This window comes from Artibeus jamaicensis, unplaced genomic scaffold (assembly GCF_021234435.1).
Source record: "Artibeus jamaicensis isolate MK-2021 breed Jamaican fruit bat unplaced genomic scaffold, CSHL_Jam_final contig_447, whole genome shotgun sequence".
NCBI classification, from domain to species: domain Eukaryota; kingdom Metazoa; phylum Chordata; class Mammalia; order Chiroptera; family Phyllostomidae; genus Artibeus; species Artibeus jamaicensis.
This window is the reverse complement of record NW_026521834.1, coordinates 714-27,170: the sequence shown is the minus strand read 5'-3', so window position 1 is coordinate 27,170 and position 26,457 is coordinate 714.

Below are 26,457 nucleotides of genomic sequence, written 5' to 3'. Positions count from 1 at the left end.
CCCTTTTTCATGAGATTCTTGTGAAGCCCAAATGAGATAATCAATGTGAAAGCAATTAGAATACTCAGAGGTGTGGTTTTTATTGTTTCAGAATTTTTATACAATATTTCAAAGTGGTTGTTTAGGTTTACCCTGACCACTCTGAGTGAAAAGAGCTGACTTTGTTACCAATATGTGTCACTGAGCTGACTGGATGTGTCCATGCAAAGCACTACTGGGTGCTGTAGAAGATGGCTGTGCCCAGGCATTACAAATCCTCTACTGCCTGCCTCTGCCCTCTGGCCTCAACCCTGTTCTATGCAGCATTTTTAACAACAAATTGGATAGAAACACAGGAACATATTTATCAATGTTCAGCACAAATGAAGCTAAGGATAAGAAATATCAGAAATAGAAAGATTGACAGAAAAAAATTAAAAGATTTCCCGGGATAATTAAATGAAATAAAGTCAAGATAAATGCAAAGTCCTGTATTTAGGTTCACAGAATTAATTGTATGGCAGCACAAATGAAAATTTAGGAATATTGCTTGACTCTTCTTTTGGTATTTTACATATGAACAGTCTTGTTGTTCACAGACCAATGTGTCCCATTTAGTCACTTAGGAGGTTAGCTTTAGCAAATCTAATGTGTTAGATAAAAATTTGCTATGAATTTTCCTTTTGGTTACAAATTCAGTATATCCTGATTTAGGTTTAATTAAATCTGAATTCATGTATATTGCCAAATATACCTATATTCTAATTCTTGTCACACCTAAAAATGTCAATAGTGTGTACTTTGGCCAGAATTAAACAATGAGGCATGGGTAGGGATAAGAAGAAATATGACATTTCCTTCTTAAACTCAAAATTTTACTTTTTCTTTACTGTCTGTCTCCTCTAAGAAACTTTCCCCTGTCTTTCCCATTGCAATTAATCATATGTCCATGATATTTTCATATACAATCAAATGTGTATATAGACACTTGTGTGTGTGTACAGGACTGTTCACTGTCTTGAAATTAATTCTGTCATCTTGCACCAATCAACTCACTGACTCCAAACTCAACTCTAGGTGATAGTCTCTTGAAATATAAGATCTGTGCCCTATACTTTTTTAAATCTTTAATACTCTAGCATAGAGATTTGTGTATATTGGGTGCTCAATAAATAATGGCAGGATTGAGTGGCTATAATGGAGATCAGGCTTTGCAGTCACACTTGAATTTGAATCACTATTTACTAAACCTAGTGACTTTTCCCCTATGAATTTTTTATTTTTTATTTTTCCCCTATGAATTTTTTAATCTTTAATAACCACTTTATAGGCCATTTTCTTAGTAGTAAATGCTAGCAAAGTTCATAGGTAAAATAAATATGTTTCCTTCCTTTTTGATGTCTAGCTCTGGTGTTACTGAGATCATCATGAATTTCTTTAAATTGAATAATCAGAATAAGACACCCTGACTCTGATCTTCTTAAGTTCTTGGACAGATACCATCTATCAGTGGCTTCTTGTCCCCTGCAGCTCACAGTCCTGCAGACTCTCTCAGTTCCCAACTAATCCCCTGAGTCACAGCAAGGCAGCTGTTTCTCTATAAATCAGCCACACAGGACTATTTGAGAACCACAGGGATTCTTTCCCCTGTCACACCCCTTAACAGCATTCAGTCTGCACAGAACCTGAGTTCTCAGGCTTCATAATTGTTTGCAGTTCAATAAATGTTTAATGACTTACTGTGTTTCAAAAACTGCTAGGGCCAAAAGAGATTAAAAAGTTGACTAAGATATACTTCTACCCTCAAAGAACTCAGTCTGCTATTTTGCACACAGCAGAATTGATACCAGCAGGGGCATGGTGAGGAGAGGTAGAAGAGATCTGCCCCTGCCCCTGCCCCTTCTCCTGCTTGGGGATTCCCAGGACTCCAAAGTAAATCTACTCTAGATCTGGTCAGAAAAGATCCTATCAGGATAGTGGTGTTTAACATACTCCTTTGTGTTGTCATTTCTCTTTTTTAATATTTTCTGTTTTTCCATGCCTGGTACAACAATACCTACACACAATGGAACTTTTTTTTCAAGTCTATAAGTACATGAGGCCAACAATGGGGTCTCTTCTAAATCATGCTGTATTTTCAATATTACAATATACATGTAGCAGACACTGAATAGATATTTATTGAACAAGTGAGTAAATAAGTGAATGAATGAAAAAATACTAAAAGGGAATGAGGATGTGGAAAAAGAAGAAGGAGAGTCAACAGAGGATAAAAGCCCTCTACTTCCAAGTCCCAAGATCCCCAAGGAGAACAACATAAACATAGCAGTTTGAGAGCAAGAAGGAATTTAGTATTATTGTCACTTCTTAGCTGACCAATGGGAGTCAAATTTTTCCCATGTAGGTATTTGGCCCATGGGCTGATTGATAGGCCCTGTACAATATCTCTACTCCCTCACCAGGAAGAGAGGACTCCAGGTCCAGAGTTCCCAAGTTCAATAGCCTTTTCTTTTTTGCCTTAAAAAATTGCTGAGTTATGAGATACTTCCGTTCTCCATTGGCATCTTTACACAGTACCCAGAGAAACAATCATATCACGTTCAGGAAGGCAAGGGTCTGCAAAAACAGGGAAACAGGAACTGTCCCCACAGACATTTCCCACCCCCTGCCCACCCAGTACACACACACACACACACACACACACACACACACACACACTGGGGAAGATAACCAGGGGCAGGAACAAATTCTGTGTAAAAAAGAAAGCCAGACTTCACCAGAGGCTCCAGCTTGAAAGGTTGGCCCTTCCTGGTGTCCAACAAGACCCTCAGCTGCAAAGTCAAGGAACAGCGTGTAATTCTTAAACACACACTTTTCTTTCCCTACCCTCTCCTACAAACATACATTAAATCTTGAACAGGCAGCTTTGTCTTGCAGAGCTCACTCTAACTCTACTTAACTCCAATGTGAGGCCTTCACCAGAAAAGCATCCATATCCCTCTCAAACACACCTCCATAAGCCCAGCTCCATTTTAGGGTCCCAAACATGTGTCAATCCCAGTCTCACTCCAATCCTTTCTACGTATTTCTATTTCTTTTTTTAAATTTTATTTAGTTATTTTTCAAGTACAGTTTTTTGTCTATTTCTCCCATCCCAGCCCCCCCCCCGCCCGGTGCTCCCCACCTCCCTCCCATTTCCTCCCCCCCTGGAATTCTATGCAGCAGAGAGAAAGAAGGAGCTCCTACCCTTTGCAACAACATGGATGGAACTGGAAAGCATTATGCTGAATGAAATAGGCCAGGTGTTGAAAGACAAATACCATATGATCTCACCTTTAACAGGAAGCTAAACAACAAAACAAACAAGCAAGCAGAATAAAAACAAAGACACTGAAATAGAGAACAAGGGGTCAGTGACCAGAGGGGAGAGGGAAGGGAATTTAAGGGGGGAAAAGGGGAGGGATTTGGAGGAACAAGTACATATTTCTATTTCTAAATACATACTCCCTTCCCTTTCTTTTTTATTAGTAAGTCCTTTCCCATGGATCCTTGACTCAGAACATCTTAACCAGAATTCCTCTCTCATATTTAAACTCCACCAGCTTACATCAGTCAGAATGGCTATCATAAACAAAGCAACAAATGTTGGAGAGGTTGTAGGGAAAAGGGGTCCCTAGTTCACTGTTGGTGGGAATGCAGACTGGTACAACCACTACGGAAAACAGTATGGAATTTTCTAAGAAAACTAAAAATGGATCTGTCTTTTGACCCAGCAATTCCTCTGCTAGGATTATATCTTAAGAACTCTGAAACACCAATCCAAAAGAACCTATGCACCCCAATGTTCATAGCAGCACAATTTACAATAGCCAAGGGCTAGAAGCAACCTAGGTGCCCATCAGTAAATGAATGGTATATTTACACAATGGAATTCTATGCAGCAGAAAGAAAGGAGCTCCTACCCTTTGCAACAGCTTGGGTGGAACTGGAAAGCATTATGTTGAGTGAAATAAGCCAGCCAGTGAAAGACAAATACCATATGATCTCACCTTTAACAGGAAGCTAAACAACAAAACAAACAAGCAAGCAAAATAAAAACAACGACACTGAAATCGAGAACAGGGGGACAGTGACCGGAGGGGAGTGGGGAGGGAATTTTAGGGGAAAAGGGGGAAGTATTTACAGGAACTAGCATGAAGGACACATGGACAACTACTGAGGACGGTGGAAAGGGGAGGGAGGTGGGGGGCATGGGGGAGTGGGCTGGGAAGGGAGTAAAAGAAAGAATACTGTAGTTGAGAAATAATTTTAAAATAAATAAATTAATTAATTTTAAAAATAATAAAATAAATTCCACCAGCGCTTCCTAAATCAGTGCTTCCTAATCTTACTTATGAAATAAAAAAAATGATATTTGTACAGAACCCTGAGATAAACACATGGAACTGATCTCAACCAGGGCAACTAGTCCAGGAACTCCAGATACTTGTAGAATTGGATTGGGGTGAGGAGAGTAGTTCAATACCTCAGACATGACTGCAATCCATTCAAATTCACTGCACACAAGAATAGCAGGCAATCTCAGGTCTAAAGACTGCCTGACCATTACAGAGCACACTGTAAGTGAGAACTAGATAAAAGGTATATATGAAAACACTTGGCTTTGAAGAGTTAGTTGAAAAAGCAAAACATGCCTGCATGTATAAATAAAAATACACACATCATTTTTAAAAGATTTTTATTATTTTCATATAGTAGAAAGATGGCAATGGAGTAGGAGAGAGCAGATTCTACTTCCCCCTACACATGGGAGAAAAACCTAGCTGATCTATGGAGGAACAGAGCAAATAGTCAACAGTACCCCAGCATATATGAAAATAAGAGACCAAAAATTGTAGTGAACACTGAAGAACCAGACAGTAAGAAGAGTGCTTCAGGACAATAAGGTCCCAGGGACCAGCTCGGGGGCCAGGGTGGCTATAGCCCCAGGCCCAGCACCCCCACCCACCAGCGTCTGCCAGAGTCCTTGGGAAAGAGCTGGGTCAACTGCTACCTCCCTCCCTCCCTGGCCTAACAAGGTTTAAGGAGCACCAGGAGAGACCTGGTTGCTTGAAGTTGCAGAGAGAGGAATAAGGACAAGGAGGCAAACATACAGGGGCTATGGTCACCCAAAAAGTCTGCGGTCACCAGCTTGGGAGAGTTGAGTTGTGCAGTGACAGGCACTGACCCAGATAATCATGAGTCTGGCTGGAGAATTGGGCTGTGGGAGAGGCCAGGCCACTGTACAGAGAGAGACAGGCTTGAGTAGGAGGAATTTCTTAAAAAGAAAAAGTGAAAAGAGAGACACTGTTTGGGGAATTCTCCTGCAACAATCACTCTGGCCTCCCCGCCACCCACTGAGGCAGTGATCCCAAGGTTGCACAGAAGGTTATGTGGAAGACTCTATGCATGCCCATAGCATTGGGAAGGGTACAAATTCGCTGGACCAAAAAAGCCTGGCCGAGAGCACCAGCGCACCTGCAATCCAGCCCACAGTAATAACCCCAGGGAAGGTGCACAATCAAGAATGCTTGGATCTCACACCCAAGGCCAAGGGAGAGGTGCAGATCTGGAAAAAAGAAAAGCCTACCAATTGCCTCTCAACCTGCTGCAGCCAGGAAGACCAGAAAAACCGGTTTGGCCACTTTGAAACCAAGAGGCTTTTTTATTTTATTTTATTTCAAATATTTTAAAATAATATTTTAAATTTTATTTTTTATCTTTCAATTGTTTTCTCTCTACCATCCTTTCTTCTTTTCTTTCCAATTTTATCTCTTCTTCCTTCTTCTGTTTTTTTTTTTAATACCTACAATGAAAAAGTGAGAAAAAATACCCTGGAACTGTGAAAAGACCAGATATTGGACCCAAAGAGGGAGCATCACAACAGATGAGACAGTGAGACAAATTTCACTTTGCTATTACAGAGAACCTGCAAGATATTGCATATGTGTTTTTTCATTATTCTTACATCTTCATTTTAATAGTATTTTTGTATTCTTCTAATTTCTGTATAGCCTCCTTTGCTTGGCTCATTATGTTGTATTATTTGACAGGTTTTCCCGGATCTCTCTTTCATACTGCATTGTTAATTTACTGTCCTTCACTTCACTTGTGTTCCATTAGCACACTACTCAAGGTCCTATACTCCCTATTCTTGTTATCAAGATCACATAGATTCTGTCATATCATTGTTGCTCTAATATTATTGTAAATATAGCTGTTCCATACCATTGTAAATACTTCACAACACCCCTCCCAGATCTTAGCCCACTTCACGGCTTCCTGAATTCTATTACTATAGTGGTTAACTCTATTCTCTTACACACTACATCTATTTACTATCCTTTATTTTCACCTTACCTCAGAATCTGACCACCCGCAACCTCACTGCTTTCTAGATGTAACTCACAATCCTTCCCTCCCCAACAAGAGACTTAGCTTCTTTCCACCATTTCTAAAAAGTGGCTAGCTTGATGGAACATCACAGTTAACAACATTATATATAGCTAAAGGATCTCCTATTTTTTCTCTACAAGCTGGTACTGTAAATATCATAGAATACTATCTTGCAATCTTAAACCATTTTCCCTTCCCCACTAACTGATCACAAAAAAGAGTAGGTGGAAGTGATGAACACCAGGATATACACTGGAAGAGGAAACCCAACAACAAAGGAACCACCAACAGATAACAAGAAAAGAAGATGAAAGACGGAGTGGAAACTACACAAACCTCAATCCAGGACCTATCTGTAAATACAACTAAATAGTGCAGAAACTATTCAGTATAAACACCTTAACAAGAGCAAAAGAGAATGCTCAAAATCTTGTACACATGGAAGAACCATCTTCAACACAAACTGCCCTCACCACCACAACAAAATATAAAAGGTGCTGGACAGAGTGACCCTCAGTTAACCAGCTGGTAGGAAGAACCCACCAAAGAAAGACCCAACAACAATCAAGATGCAAAGACAAACAAGGAGCCAACTTAAACAACAGCCCAAGATCAGAGAGCTCAGGAGATCAAGGAGACTACACCACTGAATCTCACAGGTATTCTACCACAGAAGTTCACACCATTAACCAGGGGAGCCAGAACAGATCAATTTAAGAAGCTGAAGCTAACAAGAAGAGTCTCAAAAACAATGGGAAGACAAAGAAACAATCCCCAATTGAAAAGAAAGAAAGAAGCCTCAGAAAGAATGCTAAATGAAATAGAGGCAACTCAACTATCAGATATTGAGTTCAAAGCAATGGTTATCAGGAAGCTCAATGAGCTCACATTAAGCTACCAGGAAATACAGGAGAACTACAATAAACTCACTGCAAACTATAGCAACATTAAAAAGAAAATAGAAATTATCAAGAGGAAATGAAAAATATAATTTCTGAACTGAAGAACACAATAGAAAAAACCAAAAGCAGAATCAATGAAGCAGAAGATAAGATCAGTGAACTAGAGGACAACATAGATAAAAAAAAACATCCAGAAAAAGCAAGGAAAGTAAAAGAGGCTCAGAAAGAATAGGAATGCATTAAGAGGAATGCAAAACAATATGAAACATAATAATATCTGTATAATAGGGATACCAGAAAGAGAAGAACAGGGGATAGAAAACCTATTTTAAAAAACAATGGCAGAGCCCTGGCTGGTGTAGCTCAGTGGATTGAGCACGGGCCTGCGAACCAGACAATCATGGTTCGATTCCCAGTCAGGGCACATGCCAGGGTTGCAGGCAGGTTTCCTGCAGGCCAGTTCCCAGCAGGGGATGCACGAGAGGCAACCACACATTGATGTTTCTCTCCCTCTCTCCTTCCCTTCCCCTCTAAAGATAAATAAATAAAATCTTTAAAAAAAAAACCTGAGTGACTGGAAAATCCTTATATTTAAAAAAAAAAAAAAACAATGGCAGAAAACTTACCTAATTTGATGAGAAAAAAAGTCACACAAATCTAGGAAACTCAGAGAGTCCAAATCAATAGGAACCCAAAGAGGCCCACTTCAAGACACACCATAATTAAAATGGCAACATTCGAAGACAAAAAGAGAATCATAAAGGCAGCAAGGGAGAAAAAAGAACTAACATACAAGGGAGCCCCGATAAGGTTAGCTGCTGACTTCTCAATGGAAACGCTCCAAGCCAGAAGAGAATAGCAAGGAATATTCCAACTAATGAGAACCAGAGGCCTGCAGCCAAGACTACTTTACCCAGAAAGGCTCTCAATCAAGAGAGAAGGCCAAATAAGGAGCTTCCAAGACAAAAGGAGTCTAAAAGAATACACCTCCACCAAACCAGCTCAGCAAAGGTAAAAAAAATGACAATGAATAAGTACCTATCAATAGTAACCTCAAATGTAAATGAATTAAATGCTCCAATCAAATCACATAGAATAGCTGAATGGATAAGAAAGCATGACCCACACATATGCTGCCAACAAGAGACCCACCTCAGGACAAAAGACCTACACAGACTAAAAGTGAAGGGCTAGAGACAAATTTTCCAAGCGAATAAACAGGGGAAAAAAAGCCAGGGTAGCACTACTCATATCATACAAAATAGACTTCAAAAAAGGGCCATAGGGAGAGACCCAGAAGGTCACATAATAATACTCAAGAGAAGAATCCACCAAGAAGATATATATGCACCCAATATGGGAGGACCCAAATACATAAAGAAAATCTTGCAGGACTTCAAGAAAGATATTGACAGCAACACCATTATAGTAGGATATCAACAAAGATACTTTGGTGTTGAACAATGCACAAGATGAAATGGACTTAACTGATATATAGAGAGAGTCCTTTATCCCAAGAAGTTAAACACACATTCTTTTCCAATGCACATGGAACATTTTCAAAGATAGACCACATAATAGGACACAAAACAAACCTCAACAAATTCAAGACAATTGAAATCATATCAAGCATTTTCTCCAACCACAATGGACTAAAACTAGAAACCAACCCCAAGGGAAAAAAACAAAACCCTCAAAGCCACGGAGATTAAATAGCATGCTATTAAACAACCAATGGGTCAAGAATGAAATTAGGAAAGAAATCAAAAAGTTTCTGGAAACAAATGAAAATGAACTCACAACAACCCAAAACTTATGGGATACAGCGAAGGCAGTCCTGAAAGGGAAGTTCATAGGAATACAGGCCTACCTGAAAAAGATAGAAACATTTTAAACAAACAGCCTAATCCTATGCCTACAAGAACTCAAGGAACAAAACAAAAAAGACAGCCCAGAGCATCAAGGAAATGACCAAGATCAGAGCAGAATTAAATTACATAAAGACTAAAAGCACAATTCTAAGGATCAGTAGTAAATCTAGAAGCTGGTTCTTTAAAAGGAGAAACAAAATCCTTAAGCAGGCTAATCAAGAAAGAAAGAGAAAGAAAGAAAGAAAGAAAGAAAGAAAGAAAGAAAGAAAGAAAGAAAGAAAGAAAGAAAGAAAGAAAGAAAGAAAGAAAGAAAGAAAGAAAGAAAGAAAGAAAGAAAGAAGAAAGAAAGAAAGAAAGAAAGAAAGAAAGAAAGAAAGAAAGAAAGAAAGAAAGGGGGAGGGAGGGAGGGAAGGAGGGAGAGAGGGAGGGAGGGAAGGGGGAAGGAAGGAAGGAAGGAAGGAAGGAAGGAAGGAAGGAAGGAAGGAAGGAAGGAAGGAAGGAAGGAAGAAAAAGAAAGTGGGTCCAAACAAACACAATCAGAAATGAAAGAGGAGAGATTACAACTGACACCACAGAAATAGAAGGGATTGTAAGAAATTACTATGAAGAACTGTATGCCAAAAAAATTGAAATTCTAGGGGAAATGGACAAATTTTTACAAAAATATAATCTCCCAAAATAAGCAGAAAGCCTGAACACCTGGTGAAATTGAAACAGTAATAAAAAAAAAAACTCCCAATGCACAAAAGCCTTGGATCACATGGTTTCACAGGACAATTCTAAAAAGCATTCAAGGAAGAGCTAACCCCTATCCTTCACAGACTACTCCAAAAAATCCAAAATGATGGAAGACTCCCAAACTCTTTTTATGAAGCCAGCATCATCCTAATCCCAAAACCAGATAAAGACATAACGAAGAAAGACAAGTTGAGGCCAATATCACTGATGAACATAGATGCTAAAATCCTCAACAAAATCCATATTGGCAAACTGAATCCAGCAATACATTAAAGAGATCATACACCATGACAAAATGGGATTCATCTCAGGGATGCAAGGATGGTTCAATATTGGCAAATCAGTAAATCAATAATCACATAAACAAAAGCAAAGACCAAAACCACATGATCATATCAGTAGATGCAGGAAAAGCATTTGATAAGGTATAGCACCCATTTATGATAAAAACACTCAGCAAAATGGGAATACAGGGTACATTCCTCAATATAATAAAGTCCATATATGAGAGACCGACAGCCAACATCACATTCAATGGGCAAAACCAAAAATCTTTTCCACTAAGATTAGGAACAAAACAAGGTTGTCCACTTTCCCCACTTCTATTCAATATAGTATTGGAAGTTTTAGCCACAGCGATCAGACAAGAAAAGGAAATAAAAGGCATCCAAATCAGAAAGGAGGAAACAAAACTGTCATTGTTTGCAGATGACATGGTAGTGTACATAGAAAATCCTATAGACGGCCAAAACTGCTCGATCTAATAAATGAATTTGGCAAAACAGCAGGACACAAAGTCAATATTCAGAAATCAAAGGCAATTTTGTATACCAACAATGAATCAGCAGAAGCAGAAATCAAGAAAAAATCTCATTTGATATAGCAAAAATAAAATACCTAAGAATAAACCTAATCAAGGAGGTAAAAGACCTATATTCAAAAAGCTACACAGAACTTAGGAAAGAAATAAAAAAAGACATAAACAAATGGAAACATATACCATGTTCATATCAGAAGAATTAACATCATCAAAATGGCCATACCACCCAAAGCAATTCACAAACAATGCAATACCTATTAAAGTACCAATGGTGTATTTCACAGACATAGAACAAACACTTCAAAAATTTATATAAAACTATAAATGACCCAGAATAGCAGCTGGAATTTTGAGGAAGAAGAAAGAAGTAGGAGGGATCATGATACCTGATATCAAACTCTATTTCAAGGACACTGTAATCAAAGCAGCCTGGTACTACCATAAAAACAGGCACATGGACCAGTGCAACAGAACAAAGAGCCCAGCAGTAAGCCCAAGTCTCCATGGTCAATTAATATTCAACAAAGGGGGCAGCAACATAAAATGGAGTAAAAATAGTCTCTTCAACAAATGGTGTTGGGAGAACTGGACAGCTGTGTGCAAAAAATGAAACTCAAGCACTAATTTACACCATACACAAAAATAAATTCAGGGTGGATAAACGCTGTAAATATAAGTTGTGACACCATTAAAGTCCTAGAGGAGAACATAGGCAGGAAAATCTCATATTTCATACAGCAACATTTTTACTGATATGTCCCCTAGAGCAAGGGACATAAAGGAAAGAATAAACAAATGGGATCTCTTCAAAATAAAAAGCTTCTGCATAAAATAAATAGAGAACCAACTGTATGGGAAAACATATTTGCCAATGATCCCTCAGACAAGGGTTTAATCTCCAAAATATACAAAGAAATTACATGACTCCACTCCAAGAAGACAAGCAACTCAATTAAAAAGTGGGAAAAGGACTTGAACAGACACTTCTCCAAGGAGGACATACAGAGGGTCCAGAGACACATGAAAACATGCTCAATATTAGTAGCAATCAGAAAGATGCAAATTAAGTCTACGGCCATACCACCCTGAACGCGCCCGATCTCGTCTGATCTAGGAAGCTAAGCAGGGTCGGGCCTGGTTAGTACTTGGATGGGAGAAAGATGCAAATTAAAACCACAGTGAGATACCACTTCACACCAGTCAGAATAGCCATCCTAAACAAAGCAACAAACAAGTGCTGTAGAGGCTTTCAGAAAAGGAACCCTAATTTACTCTTGGTGGGAATGCAGACTGGTACAACCATTAGGGAAAACAGTATGGCATTTTCTCAGAAAACTAAAAATGGATTGGCCTTTTGAACCAGCAATTCCACTGCTAGGATTATATCCTAAGAGCCCTGAAACGCCAATCCAAAAGAACCTCTGCACTCCAGTGTTCTTAGCAGCACAATTTACAATAGCCAAGAGTTGGAAGCAACCTAGATGCCCATCAGTAAATGAATGGATCTAAAAATTTTGGTACATTTACACAAGAAATTATATGCAGCAGAGAGAAAGAAGGAGCTCCTACCCTTTGCAACAGCTTGGATGGAACTGAAAAAGCATCATGCTGAGTGAAATAAGCCAGGCAGTGAAAGACAAATACCATATGATCTCACCTTTAACAGGAAGCTAAATAACAAAACAAACAAGCAAGCAAAATTTAACCAAAGACACTGAAATACAGAACAGGCTGACAGGGACCACAGGGGAGAGGGGAGAGAATTTCAGGGGAAAAGGGTGAATGGTTTACAGGAACAAGTATAAAGGACACATGGATAAAAACTAAGAGGGATGGAAATGGGAGGGAGGTGGGGAGCACTGGCAGGGGTGAGCTGGGATGGGAGTAAAAGACAGAAAACTACTTGAACTGCAATTAAAATAAATTTTTTTCCAAAAAAATATTTTTATTATAATTTTTAGAGAAGGGAAGGGAGAAAGACAGGGAGAGAAATATGAATGTGTTGTTTCCTCTTGTGTGGTCCCCACTAAGGACCTGACCACTAACCCAGTCATGTGCCCTGACTGGGGACTGAAATGACAACCCTTTGGTCCACAGCCTGCACTCAATCCGCTGAGCTACTATACCAGCCAGAACCACATACATCATTCTCAAGTTCTTTTACACATCATCTACAGTCAAAAACCATGGTTTTCTGCATCAAAAACATATGGTGGTTCAAACTTTGACTTTCCCACTTACCAGCTGTATGAACTTATGCAAGTTAATACTACCTCTCTGATCTCAATTTTTCCATTTCTACTATAGACAATAATGCTTTTCCTCATCGGGATGTATTATTAATCATTTTAATGAGGTATAATTTATATACAATAAATTTATATACAATTACATATATAATTTATATATGATCAATTTATATACTGTTCCCTCAAGAGTATTCAGTCATGTAATCACCACTAAAATCACGATACAGAACATTTCTCTCACCCTTAAAAGTTTCTTCAGTCTCTTTACAGTCAATACCGTTCACCACCCCATTCTCTGTCCCTTGGAAACCATGAATCTTATTTCCTTCACTGTACTTTTGCCTTTTCTAATTTTTCATGTATATGAAATGATATAATCATACTTTTTTATGCCTGGCTTCTTTACTTAGGATAGTGCTTTTTTTAAATGTAACTTGAATTTATTTTTTTATTTTTTACTTATTTTTTTAATAATTTTCTTTAGTTAGTTTTCAAGTACAGTTTTTTGTCTATGTATTCTATCCCAGCCCCCCTCTGCCCCATGCTCCCCACTTCCCTCCCATTTCCACCCCTCCTTAGTTCTCCTCCCTGTGTCCTTCCTATTTGTTCCTCCAAATCCCTCCCCTTTTTCCCCCTTAAATTCCCTTCTCTCTCCCCTCTGGTCGCTGCCCCCTTGTTCTCTATTTCGGTGTCTTTGTTATTATTCTGCTTGCTTGTTTGTTTTGTTGTTTAGCTTCCTGTTAAAGGTGAGATCATATGGTATTTGTCTTTCAACACCTGGCCTATTTCACTCAGCATAATGCTTTCCATTCCATCCATGTTGTTGCAAAGGGTAGGAGCTCCTTCTTTCTCTCTGCTGCATAGAATTCCATTGTGTAAATATACCATAGTTATTTGATCCATTCATTTACTGACGGGCACCTGGGTTGCTTCTAGGACTTGGCTATTGTAAATTGTGCTGCTATAAACATTGTGGTGCATAGGTTCTTTGATATTCATGTTTTAGGATTCTTAGGATATAATCCTAGCAGTGGAATTGCTGGGTCAAAGGCAGGTCGATTTTTATTTTGCTGAGAAAATTCCATATTGTTTTGCATAATGGTTGCACCAGTCTGCAATCCAACCAACAGTGAACTATGGAACCCTTTTCCCCACTCCCTCTCCAATACTTGTTGTTCGTTGCTTTGTTTACCATAGCCATCCTGACCAGTGTAAAGTGGTATCTCATTGTGGTTTTAATTTGCATCTCTCTGATAGCTAACGATATTGAGCATCTCTTCATGTATCTCTGGGTATTCTGTATGTTCTCCCTTTTTTAAAATTTTTTTATTGATTATGCTGTTACAGTTGTTCTATTCCCCCCCTTCATTCCCCTCCACCCTACCTCCCCATCCCCATTACCCCCCTTTAGTTTATGACCATGTGTCTCAAGTTCTTTAGATTCTATATTTCCCATGCTATTCTTGCCCCCCCATCTATTTTCTATCTACTGTCTATCCTACTTATTTTCTGTACCTTCTCCCCCCTTCTCCTCCTCCCACTCCCCTGTTGCTAACCCTCCTTGAGATCTTCATTTCTATGTTTCCACTCCTGATCTAGTTGTCCTTTTAGTTTGCTTTTGTTTTAGGTGTGGTTGTTAATAACTGTGTTTGTTGTCCTTTCACTGTTCATGTTTCTTTAACTTCTTTTTCTTAGATAAGTCCCTTTAACATTTCATATAATAAGGGCTTGCTGATGATGAACTCCTCAAATTTGATCTTATCTGAGAAGCACTTTATCTGTCCTTCCATTCTAAATGAAAGTTTTGCTGGATAGAGCAATCTTGGTTGTAGGTCTTTGGATTTCATGACTTGGAATACCTCTTTCCAGCCCCTTCTTGCCTGTAAGGTCTCTTTTGAGAAATCTGCTGACAGTCTGATGGGGACTCCTTTGTAGGTGACTGTCCCCCTAGCTCTTGCTGCTTCTAGGATTCTCTCCTTCATTTTAATTTTGGCTAATGTAATGAGGATGTGCCTTGGTGTGTTCCTTCTTGGGTCCAACTTCTTTGGGACTCTCTGAGCTTCCTGGATTTCCTGGAAGTCTATTTCCTTTTGCCAGATTGGGGAAATTCTCCTTTATTATTTGTTCAAATAAGTTTTCCACTGGTGGGTGTTCCTTTCCCCCTTCTGGTACCCCTATAATTCGGATGTTGGAGCGTTTAAAGATGTCCTGGAGGTTCCTAAGACTCTCCTCATTTCTTTGAATTCTTGCTTCTTCACTCTTTTCTGTTTGGCCATTATTTGCTTTCTTCTGGTCCACTCCATTGATTTGAGTCCCAGTTTCCTTTTCATTGCTATTGGTGTCCTGTGCAATTCCATTCATTTCAATTAGTTTCGCCTTCATATATTTGTCTAATTTGTCCGTATAATCAACCAGTTCTGTGAGGATCCTGATGACCAGTATTTTAAACTGTGCGTCTGAGAGTTTTGCTATTTCTTCATCGCTTAGATTTATAGGCTCTGGGGCTTTGAGCTCTTCTTGAGCCATTTTTGGTCTGTTTGTGCCCTTTAAGTGTGAGGAACGGAGCCTTGGACTCCCAGGTTGCTGGGTTGTGACGCTGTATGTGGAGGTGGGGTCAGAGCAGGGAAATGGCGGCACCCTCCCTGCTGCTTGCCACGGGGACCCACTGGGTCCCGGGTCCAATCGCCCACTCCCCCGCCTGTCTATTTACGCACAAATGCACGACCACAGTCAACCCGCAGCCCTGTGTCCTTGTTGCCTCCCCGCGGTCGCTCGCTTGGTCACTCACTTGGTCGCTCACTAGGTCCAACCCGGCGCCTGGATTCCACGCGCCTGAGTCCGTCTGCGAGCCCTCCTGTGCAACCCCGCTCCACCAGCTGCTTGTTTAGCCCCTTACCAGTCAGACTGAAGAATTTGTTGTTAACAGACTTCCAAAAAGTTCAACTTTCTGTGTTCTGACTATGTTTTCTATTGCAAATATTTAGTTTTCTCTAAACTTGGTTGTGTGAGAAGGCACGGATATCCACCTATGCCTCCATCTTGGCGGAAGTCCCTCTCTGTATGTCCTCCTTGGAGAATTGTCTGTTCAAGTCCTTTTCCCATTTTTTAATTGGGTTGGTTGTCTTCTTAGAGTGGAGCCATGTAAGTTCTTTGTATATTTTGGAGACTAAAGCGTTTTCTGTGGTATCATTGGCAAATATGTTTTCCCACACAGTTGGTTGTCTTTTTAATTTAATACTGTTTTCTTTAGCCATGCAGAAGCTTTTTATTTTGATGAGATCCCATTTGTTTATTCTTTTCTTTACATTCCTTGCTCTAGGGGACATATAGGTAAAAATGTTGCTGCGTGAAATATCTGAGATTTTCTTGCCGATGTTCTCCTCTAGGACTTTAATGGTGTTCATGGCTTATATTTAAGTTTTCTTATGCACCTTGAATTTATTTTTGTGTATGGTGTAAGTTTGTGCTCAAGTTTCATTTTTTGCACCTAGCTGTCTAGCTCTCCCAACACCATTTGTTGAAGAGGCTATCTTTACTCCATTTTATGTTACTGCCCCCTTTGCCAATATATTAATTGACTGTAGAGAGTTGGGTTGATTTCTGGGCTCTCTGTTCTCTTCCATTGGTCTATGTGGCTGTTTTTATGCCAATACCAGGCTGTTTTGATTACAGTGGCTTTGTAATACAGTTTGATATCAGGTATTGTGATCCCTCCTACTTTGTTCTCCTTTCTCAAAAGTGCAACTGCTATTCAGGGTCGTTTATGGTTCCATATAAATTTTTGAAGTGTTTGTTCTATGTCTGTGAAATATGCCATTGGTACTTTAATAGATATTGCATTGAATCTGTACATTGCTTTGGGTTGTATGGACATTTTGATGATGTTAATTCTTCCAATCCATGAACAAGGTATATGTTTCCACTTGTTTGTGTCTTCCATGATTTCTTTCTTCAGTGCTGTGTAGTTTTCTGCATACAGGTCTTTTCCTACCTTGCTTAGGTATTACTAGATATTTTATTTTTCTTTTTGCTATACCAAATGAGATTTTTTTTCTTGATTTCTGCTTCTGCTGATTCATTGTTAGTATACAAAAATGCCTTTGATTTCTGAATATTGACTTTGTATCCTGCTGTTTTGCCAAATTCATTAATTAGTTCGAGCAGTTTTTTTGTAGAATCTATCTGATTTTCCATGTACACTATTATGTCATCTGCAAACAGTGACAGTTTTGTTTCCTCCTTTCCTATTTGGATGCCTTTTATTTCCTTTTCCTGCCTGATTGCTGTGGCCAAAACTTCTAATACTATATTGAATAGAAGTGGTGAAAGTGGACATCCTTGTCTTGTTCCTGATCTTAGTGGAAAGACTTTTAATTTTTGCCCATTGAGTATGATATTGGCTGTAGGTCTCTCATATATGGCCTTTATTATATTGAGGAATGCTCCCTCTATTCCCACTTTGCTAAGTGTTTTTATCATAAATTGGTGTTGCACCTTATCAAAAACTTTTTCTGCATCTATTGATATGATCATGTGGTTTTTGTCTTTGCTTTTGTTTATGTGATGTATTACATTTACTGATTTGTGAATGTTGAACCAACCTTTCATCTCTGGGATGAATCCTACTTGGTCATGGTGTATGATCTTTTTGATATATTGTTGGATGCGATTTGCCAATATTTTGTTGAGGATTTTAGCCTCTATGTTCATCAGCGATATTGGCCTGAAGTTCTTTTTCTTTGTTGTGTCTCTGTCTGGTTCTGGAATTGAGATGATGCTGGCTTCATAAAAAGAATTTGGGAGTTTTCCATCCTTCTGGATTTTTTGGAATAGTCTGTGAAGAATAGGGGTTAGTTCTTCCTTAAATGCTTTGTAGAATTCTTCTGTGAATCCATCTGGTCCAGGGCTTTTGTGTGATGGGAGTATTTTGATTACTGCTTCAATTTCTTTTGCTGTTATTGGTGTGTTCAGATTTTCTGTTTCTTTTTCATTAAGTTTTGGAAGATTGTATTTTTCTAGAAATGTGTCCATTTCCCCTAGGTTCTCAAATTTCTAGGCATACAGTTCTTCATAGTAATTTCTTACAATCCTTTCTATTTCTGTGGTATCAGTTGTAATCTCTCCTCTTTCATTTCTGATTGTGTTTATTTAAGACCTCTCTCTTCTTTTCTTGATGAGCCTACTTAAAGGCTTGTCTATTTTGTTTATCTTCTCAAAGAACCAACTCCTGGATTCATTGATCCTTAAAATTGTGCTTTTAGTCTCTATGTCATTTAGCTGTGCTCTGATCTTGGTTACTTCCTTCCTTCTACTTGCTCTGGGCTGTTTTTGTTGTGGTTCCTCAAGTTCTTGTAGGCAGAGAGTAAGGTTGTTTGTTTAAAATGTTTCTATCTTCTTTAGGTAGGCCTGTATTGCTATAAACTTCCCTCTCAGGATTGCCTTCTCTATGTCCCATAAGTTTTGGGTTGTTGTGACATCATTTTCATTTGTTTCCAGAAACTTTTTGATTTCTTCCCTAATTTCATTCTTGACCCATTCATTGTTTAATAGCATACCATTCAGTCTCCATGATTTTGGGTGTTTTGGGTTTTTTCCTTTGGGGTTGGTTTCCAGTTTCAGTCCCTTGTAGTCAGAGAAAATGCTTAGTATGATTTCAGTATTCTTGAATTTGTTGAGGCTCGTTTTGTGTCCTATCATGTGGTCTATCTTTGAGAATGTTCCATGTGCATTTGAAAAGAATGTGTATTTACCTTCTTTGGGGTGAAGAGCTCTGTATATATCAGTTAAGTCCATTTCATCTAGGGTGTTGTTTAATGCCGCAATGTCTTTGTTGATATTTTGTTTGGAAGATCTGTCCATTTTTGATAGTGGGGTGTTAAAATCCCCCACTATAATTGTGTTGCTGTCTATATCTTTCTTGAATTCTTCTACGATTTTCTTTATATATTTTGGTGCTCCTATCTTGGGTGCATATATATTTATGATGTTAATGTCTTCTTGGTGGATTCTTCTCTTGAGTATTATGAAGTGACCTTCTGGGTCTCTCTTTATGGCCCTTTTTTTGAAGTCTATTTTGTCAAATATGAGAATTGCTACCCCAGCTTTTTTTTCTTGTCCATTGGCTTGGAAAATTTGTTTCCTTCCTTTCACTTTTAGTCTGTGATGGTCTTTTGTCCTAAGGTGGGTCTCTTGTAGGCAGCAATGTGTGGGTCATGCTTTATTATCCATGCAGATATTCTTTGTCTTTTGATGGGAGCATTTATTTCATTTAAGTTTAAGGTTATTATTGATAGGTACTTATTCATTGCCATTTTTGTACCTGTGTTCCTCTCTGCCTCTCTCTTTTCCTTCCTTTCCTTAAAGCAGTCCTTTAATATTTCTTGTAGAACTGGTTTGGTGGAAACATATTCTTTTAGACTTCTTTTGTGTTGGAAGCTCTTTATTTGGCCTTCTATCTTGATTGAGAGCCTTGCTGGGTAAAGTAGACTTGGTTGTAGGCCTCTGTTTCTCATTACTTGGAATATTTCTTGCCATTCTCTCCTTGCTTAGAGTGTTTCCATTGAGAAGTCCGTAGCTAACCTTATTGGGACTCCCTTGTCTGTTACTTCATTTTTCTCCCTTGCTGTCTTTAAGATTCTCTCTTTACCTTGGAATTTTGCCATTTTAATGATGATGTGTCTCGAAGTAGGCCTCCTTGGGTTCTTCTTGATTGGGACTCTGTGTGATTCCTGGATTTGTGTGACTGAGGTATCATTGGCAAATATGTTTTCCCATACAGTTGGTTGTCTTTTTTAATTTAATACTGTTTTCTTTAGCCATGCAGAAGCTTTTTTATTTTGATGAGATCCCATTTGTTTATTCTTTCCTTTATATTCCTTGCTCTAGGGCACATATCCGTAAAAATGTTGCTGCGTGGAATATCTGAGATTTTCTTGCCAATGTTCTCCTCTAGGACTTTAATGGTGTCATGGCTTATATTTAAGTCTTTTATCCACCTTGAATTTATTTTGGTGTATGGTGTAAGTTGGTGCTCAAGTTTCATTTTTTGCACGTAGCTGTCCAGTTCTCCCAACACCATTTGCTGAAGAGGCTATCTTTACTCCATTTTACGTTACTGCCCCTTTGTCGAATATTAATTGACTGTAGAGGGTTGGGTTGATTTCTGGGCTCTCTGTTCTGTTCCATTGGTCTATGTGCTCTGTTTTTATGCCAGTACCAGGCTGTTTTGATTACAGTGGCCTTGCAATACAGTTTGATATCAGGTATTGTGATCCCTCCTACTTTGTTCTTCTTTCTGAAAGAGCAGCTGCTATTCGGGCTCGTTTATGATTCCATATAAATTTTTGAAGTGTTTGTTCTATGCGTCTGTGAAATACGCCATTGGTACTTTAATAGGTATTGCATTGAATCTGTATATTGCTTTGGGTAGTATGGACATTTTGATGATGTTAATTCTTCCAATCCATGAACAAGGTATATGTTTCCATTTGTTTGTGTCTTCCTTGATTTCTTTCTTCAGTGCTGTGTAGTTTTCTGCATACAGGTCTTTTACCTCTTTGGTTAGGTTTATTCCCAGATATTTTATTTTTTTTTTTGCTATATCGAATGGGATTTTTTCCTTGATTTCCGCTTCTGCTGATTCATTGTTTGTATACAAAAATGCCTTTGATTTCTGGATATTGACTTTGTATCCTGCTGTTTTGCCAAACTCATTAATTAGTTTGAGCAGTTTTTGGTAGAGTCTATAGGATTTTCCATGTACACTATCATGTCATCTGCAAACAGTGACAATTTTGTTTCCTCCTTTCCTATTTGGATGCCCTTTTATTTCCTTTTCTTTGCCTGATCGCTGTGGCCAAAACTTCTAATACTATATTGAATAGGAGTGGTGAAAGTGGACATCCTTGTCTTGTTCCTGATCTTAGTGGAAAAGCTTTTAGTTTTTGTCCATTGAGTATGATATTGGCTGTAGGTTTCTCATAAATGGCCTTTATTATATTGAGGAATGTTCCCTCTATTCCCATTTTGCTGAGTGTTTTTATCATAAATGGGTGTTGTACCTTATCAGCTTTTTCTGCATCTATTGATATGATCATGTGGTTTTTGTCTTTGCTTTTGTTTATGTGATGAATTACATTTACTGTTTTGCGAATGTTGAACCATCCTTGCATCCCTGGGATGAATCCCACTTGGTCAGGGTGTATAATCTTTTGGATATATTGTTGGATGCGATTTGCTAATATTTTGTTGAGGATTTTAGCGTCTATGTTCATCAGCGATATTGGCCTGTAGTTTTCTTTCTTTGTTGTATCTCTATCTGGTTTTGGAATTAGGATGATGCTGGCTTCATAAAAAGGAGTTAGGGAGTTTTCCATCCTTTTGTATTTTTTGGAATAGTCTGTGAAGAATGGGGGTTAGGTCTTCCTTAAATGCTTTGTAGAATTCTCCTGTGAATCCATCTGGTCCAGGGCTTTTTGTGTGATGGGAGTTTTTTGATTACTGCTTCAATTTCTTTTGATGTTATTGGTCTATTCAGGTGTTCTACTTCTTTTCATTGAGTTTTGGGAGATTATATTTTTCTAGAAATGTGTCCATTTCCCCTAGGTTCTCAAATTTCTTGGCATACAGTTCTTCATAGTAATTTCTTACAATCCTCTCTCATTTCTGTGGTATCAGTTGTAATCTCTCCTCTTTCATTTCTGATTGTGTTTATTTGTGTCCGTTCCCTGCTTTTCTTGATGAGCCTACTTAAAGGCTTGTCTATTTTGTTTATTTTTTTTCAAAGAACCAACTCCTGGATTCATTGATCTTTAGAATTGTACTTTTAGTCTCTATGTCATTTAGTTCTGCTCTGATCTTAGTTATTTCCTTCCTTCTACTTGCTTTGGGCTGTTTTTGTTGTTGTTCTCGAGTTCTTGCAGGCGTAGAGTAAGTTCATTTGTTTGAAATGTTTCCTGTTTTCTTAAGGTAGGCCTGTATTGCTATAAACTTCCCTCTCAGGACTGCCTTGGCTGTATCCCATAAGTTTTGGGTTGTTGTGAGATCATTTTCATTTGTTTCCAGAAACTTTTTGATTTCTTCCTTAATTTCATTCTTGACCCATTCATTGTTTAATAGCATACCGTTCAGTCTCCATGATTTTGGGTGTTTTGGGTTTTTTTCCTTTGGGGGTTGGTTTCCAGTTTCAGTCCCTTATGGTCAGAGAAAACGCTTGGTATGATTTCAATATTCTTGAATTTGTTGAGGCTTGTTTTGTGCCCTATCTTGATCTATCTTTGAGAATGTTCCATGTGCATTTGAAAAGTATGTGTATTTAGCTTCTTTGGGGTGAAGAGCTCTGTATATATCAGTTAGGTCCATTTCATCAAGGGTGTTGTTTAATGCCACAATGTCTTTGTTGATATTTTGTTTGGAAGATCTGTCCATTTTTGATAGTGGGGTGTTAAAATCCCCCACTATAATTGTGTTGCTGTCTATATCTTTCTTGAATTCCTCTAAGATTTTCCTTATATATTTTTGGTGCTCCTATGTTGGGTGCATATATATTTATGATGTTAATGTCTTCTTGGTGGATTTTTCCCCTTGAGTATTATGAAGTGACCTTCTGGGTCACTCTTAATGGCTCTTTTTTTGAAGTCTATTTTGTCTGATATGAGAATTGCTACCCCGGCTTTTTTTTCTTGTCCGTTTTGCTTGGAAAATTTGTTTCCAGCCTTTGATTTTTAGTCTGTGATGGTCTTTTGTCCTGAGGTGGGTCTCTTGTAGGCAGCATATGTGTGGATCATACTTTCTTATCCATGACGCTATTCTGTGTCTTTTGATTGGAGCATTTAATCCATTTACATTTAAGGTTATTATTGATAGGTACTATTCATTGCCATTTTTGTATCCCTTGTGTTCCTCTCTGTCTGTCTCTTTTCCTTCCTTTCCTTAGAGCAGACCTTTTAGTATTTCTTGTAGAACTGGCTTGGTGGCAGCAAATTCTTTTAGACTTCTTTTGTCTTGGAAGCTCTTTATTTGGCCTTCTATCTTGATTGAGAGCCTTGCTGGGTAAAGTAGCCTTGGTTGTAGGCCTCTGGTTCTCATTACTTGGAATATTTCTTGCCAATCTCTTCTTGCTTGGAGTGTTTCCATTGAGAAGTCAGTGGCTAACCTTATTGGGATGCCCTTGTATGTTATTTCTTTTTCTCCCTTGCTGCCTTTAAGATTCTCTCTTTGTCTTGGAAGTTTGCCATTTTAATGATGATGTGTCTTGAAGTGGGCCCTCTTTGGGTTCCTCTTGAATGGGACTCTGTGAGATTCCTGGATTTGTGTGACTTTTTCTTTTGTCAAATTAGGAAATTTTCTTTCTTTACTCTTTCAAATATGTTTTCTATCCCTTGTTCTTCTTCTTCTCCTTCTGGTATTCCTATTATTCGGATATTATTACGTTTCATATTGTCTTGCATTTCTCTTAATCTCTCTTCATTCTTTCTGAGCCTCTTTTCCCTTTCCTGTTCTTTCTGTGAGATGCTTTCTACTTTGTCCTCCAATTCACTAATCCGATCTTCTGTTTCATCCACCCTATTTTTAATGCTTTCCACTGTGTTTTTTAATTCAGAAATTGTATTCTTCATTTCCTCTTGGCCCTTGCTAATAATTTCCATTTCCTTTCTCATGTTGATATAGTTCACAGTGAGATCATTGTAACTTCCCTGTAGTTTCTGGTAGCTGATTGTGAGCTCTTTGAACTTCCTGACCCACCAGTGCTTTGAATTCAGTATCTGATAGTTGACTTGCCTCTGTTTCATCTAACATTCTTTCTGAGGCTTCCTCCTTTCCTTTCATTTGGGGATTGTTTCTTTGTCTTCCCATTGTTTGTGAGACTCTTCTTGTTAGCCTCAGCTTCTTAGATTAATCTGTTTTGACACCCTGGGTTTATGGTATGAACTTGTGGTGGAATGCCTGTGAATTCCAATGGTGCAGCCTCTTTTGGTTATCCTGTTGTACTCTGCTTCCACCTACTCAAATATGCAGCAACTTGCGGCTTTCTCTCCTACAACAATGTGCAATTTGTCTCTCTGATTCTACTATTGGGAGGCCTCTTCTATGGTCCAGCTCTGGTCTTTTTATATTTTCAAGTTGATTGTGACTCTTGTGGGTAAAAGAAATGATAAGGGAAGAAATAAAAGGAAGAGAGAAAAAATGGTAGAGGAATGGAATAAATAGCAGTAAGTTTAGAAAGAAAAGAAAAAGAAATAAAACAGAAAATCCGGGAAAAGAGGACAAAAGTATGGAAAGATGAAACAGTAATAAAGTTTAAAAGAAATAACAGATTACTTTAAAAAGCAAAAAGATAAAGAAAAGGAATGGAGAGGGGGAGAAAGGTAAATAAAAAAAGAAAGACTAAAAATAAAATAAAGTAAAAAAAAAAAAAAAAAAAAAGCACCAAAATAATCTCTCAAACACAGCCTCAGAAAAAGGAATGTCTCTTGTTGGCTTCAAACTAGCCAAACCGGTTGTAGCAGGATCTCCCTGTGTGCTGGGATGCCGGCGCAAGTGCGCGCATCAGCGGGCTACCAGCTTGGGGTGTGGGCGCCTGTGCACCCGCCGCGACTGGCCAGGCTACCGGATTGGGGTGTGGGTGCCTGCGCACTTGCCGGGCACACTCCGGGCTGTCCGGGGACTGTGCAACCAGCGCCTCCCCGGGACCGCGCCCGGCCCGGGGCACCTCTCGGGTCCGCGCCGGCCCGCGCCGGTCCCGGGCACTTCCTGGGTCCGCGCCGGTCCGCGCCGGCCCGGGCACGGGTCCCGCGCCGGTCCGCGCCGGCCCGCGCCCCCGGGCACGGGTCCGCGCCGGTCCCGGCACTTCCCGGGTCCGCGCCGGTCCGCGCCCGGCCCGGGCACGGGTCCGCGCCGGTCCCGGCACTTCCCGGGTCCGCGCTCCGCGCCGCGCCCGGCCCGGGCACGGGTCCGCGCCGGTCCCGGCACCCCGGGTCCGCGCTGGTCCGCGCCGGCCCGGGCACGGGTCCGCGCCGGTCCGCGCCGGCCCGCGCCGGCCCGGGCACGGGTCCGCGCCGGTCCCGGCACTTCCCGGGTCCGCGCACTTCCCGGGACCGCGCCGGCCCTGCACTTCCCGACCCTAGTGGCGTCAGCCTAGAGTTCTCCGCGCGTCGCTCGCGCGGGAAACCTTCTGGCGCTTCTAGGACCAGTAGCCCCGGCTCAAAGAACCCTGTGCCCGTGCGCGCCAGAGACCAGCTATGGGTGCAAGCAGGAAACCGTCAGGGGAGCGTCCTTGTCCTGCGGCGCCTCTCCAGACTCTCGTGCCCGCGAACTCGTCCTTCTGGGACTGGCGCAACCGGCAGCGGGGCTTCCCGGTCCCCTGGTGTTGGCTCAGAGGCCTCCGCTTCCAACAGACCTTCTGGGACCCGGAGTAACCGGCAGGGCGCTTCCCATTCGTGTGGCTAGTCCCCAAAAGCCTCCACTTTCCCCCTTGGCTCCTGCAAGGTCGGATAGGAAACAAGCCAATCTGCCTTGGCAGGAGAACACCTCAGTCCACTTTCAATAAAACAAAACAAAACTTTCCGGACATCCTGTCTCTCATTCCTGCTCAGTCCCCAACCAAACCCGTGTGAGGCTAATGCGTCTCTGGATTCCCTCCCAGGCTTGCAATCCCAGAGTCTGCAGTTAAACCGGGCTCTGTGTCTTTGCCCCTCCCCCAAAATGCAAGCCGGCAAGCAAACGGGTCTCTGCCTGGTGTTATCCAGTTTTGCTTATACAGGTTGAAGGGGAGCTGCTGGCCCACGCTGGTGGCCACTGGAGCCGCTGGGTGCCCAAGCACCTGTGGTAGACCTCTCTGGTGTTGGTCTCAGACCGATGGTTCTGGACCCCAGCTGTAGATGCAGCACCCGGGCCACCTGGCCTGGGGCGCCAGCCCCCGCCGCTTCTTTGTCTTTATTTTGGACCCCAAAGCCCCACTGACCTGCCGCTTTCTGGTGTTTCAGCGTCCAACAGAGTCTCTGTTCTTTCAAATTTCACAAATGCTGGATAACTGATGGATTAGTGCCGGTATGTTTCTTTCTTTTTCTCCCTTGCTGCCTTTAAGATTCTCTCTTTGTCTTGGAATTTTGCCATTTTGATGATGATGTATCTTGAAGTGGGCGTCCTTGGGTTCCTCTTGATTGGGACTCTCTGTGTTTCCTGGATTTGTGTGACTTTTTCTCTCATCAAATTAGGGAAATTTTCTCTCATTACTCTTTCAAATAGGTTTTTATCCCTTGTTCTTCTTCTTCTCCTTCTGGTATACCTATTATTTGGATATTATTCCATTTCATACTGTCTTGCATTTCTCTTAATACCTCTTCATTCTTTCTGAGCCTCTTTTCCCTTTCCTGTTCTTGCTGTGAGATGCTTTCTACTTTGTCCTGCAACTCACCAATCCAATCTTCTGTCTCATCTACCGTATATTTAATGCTTTCTACTGT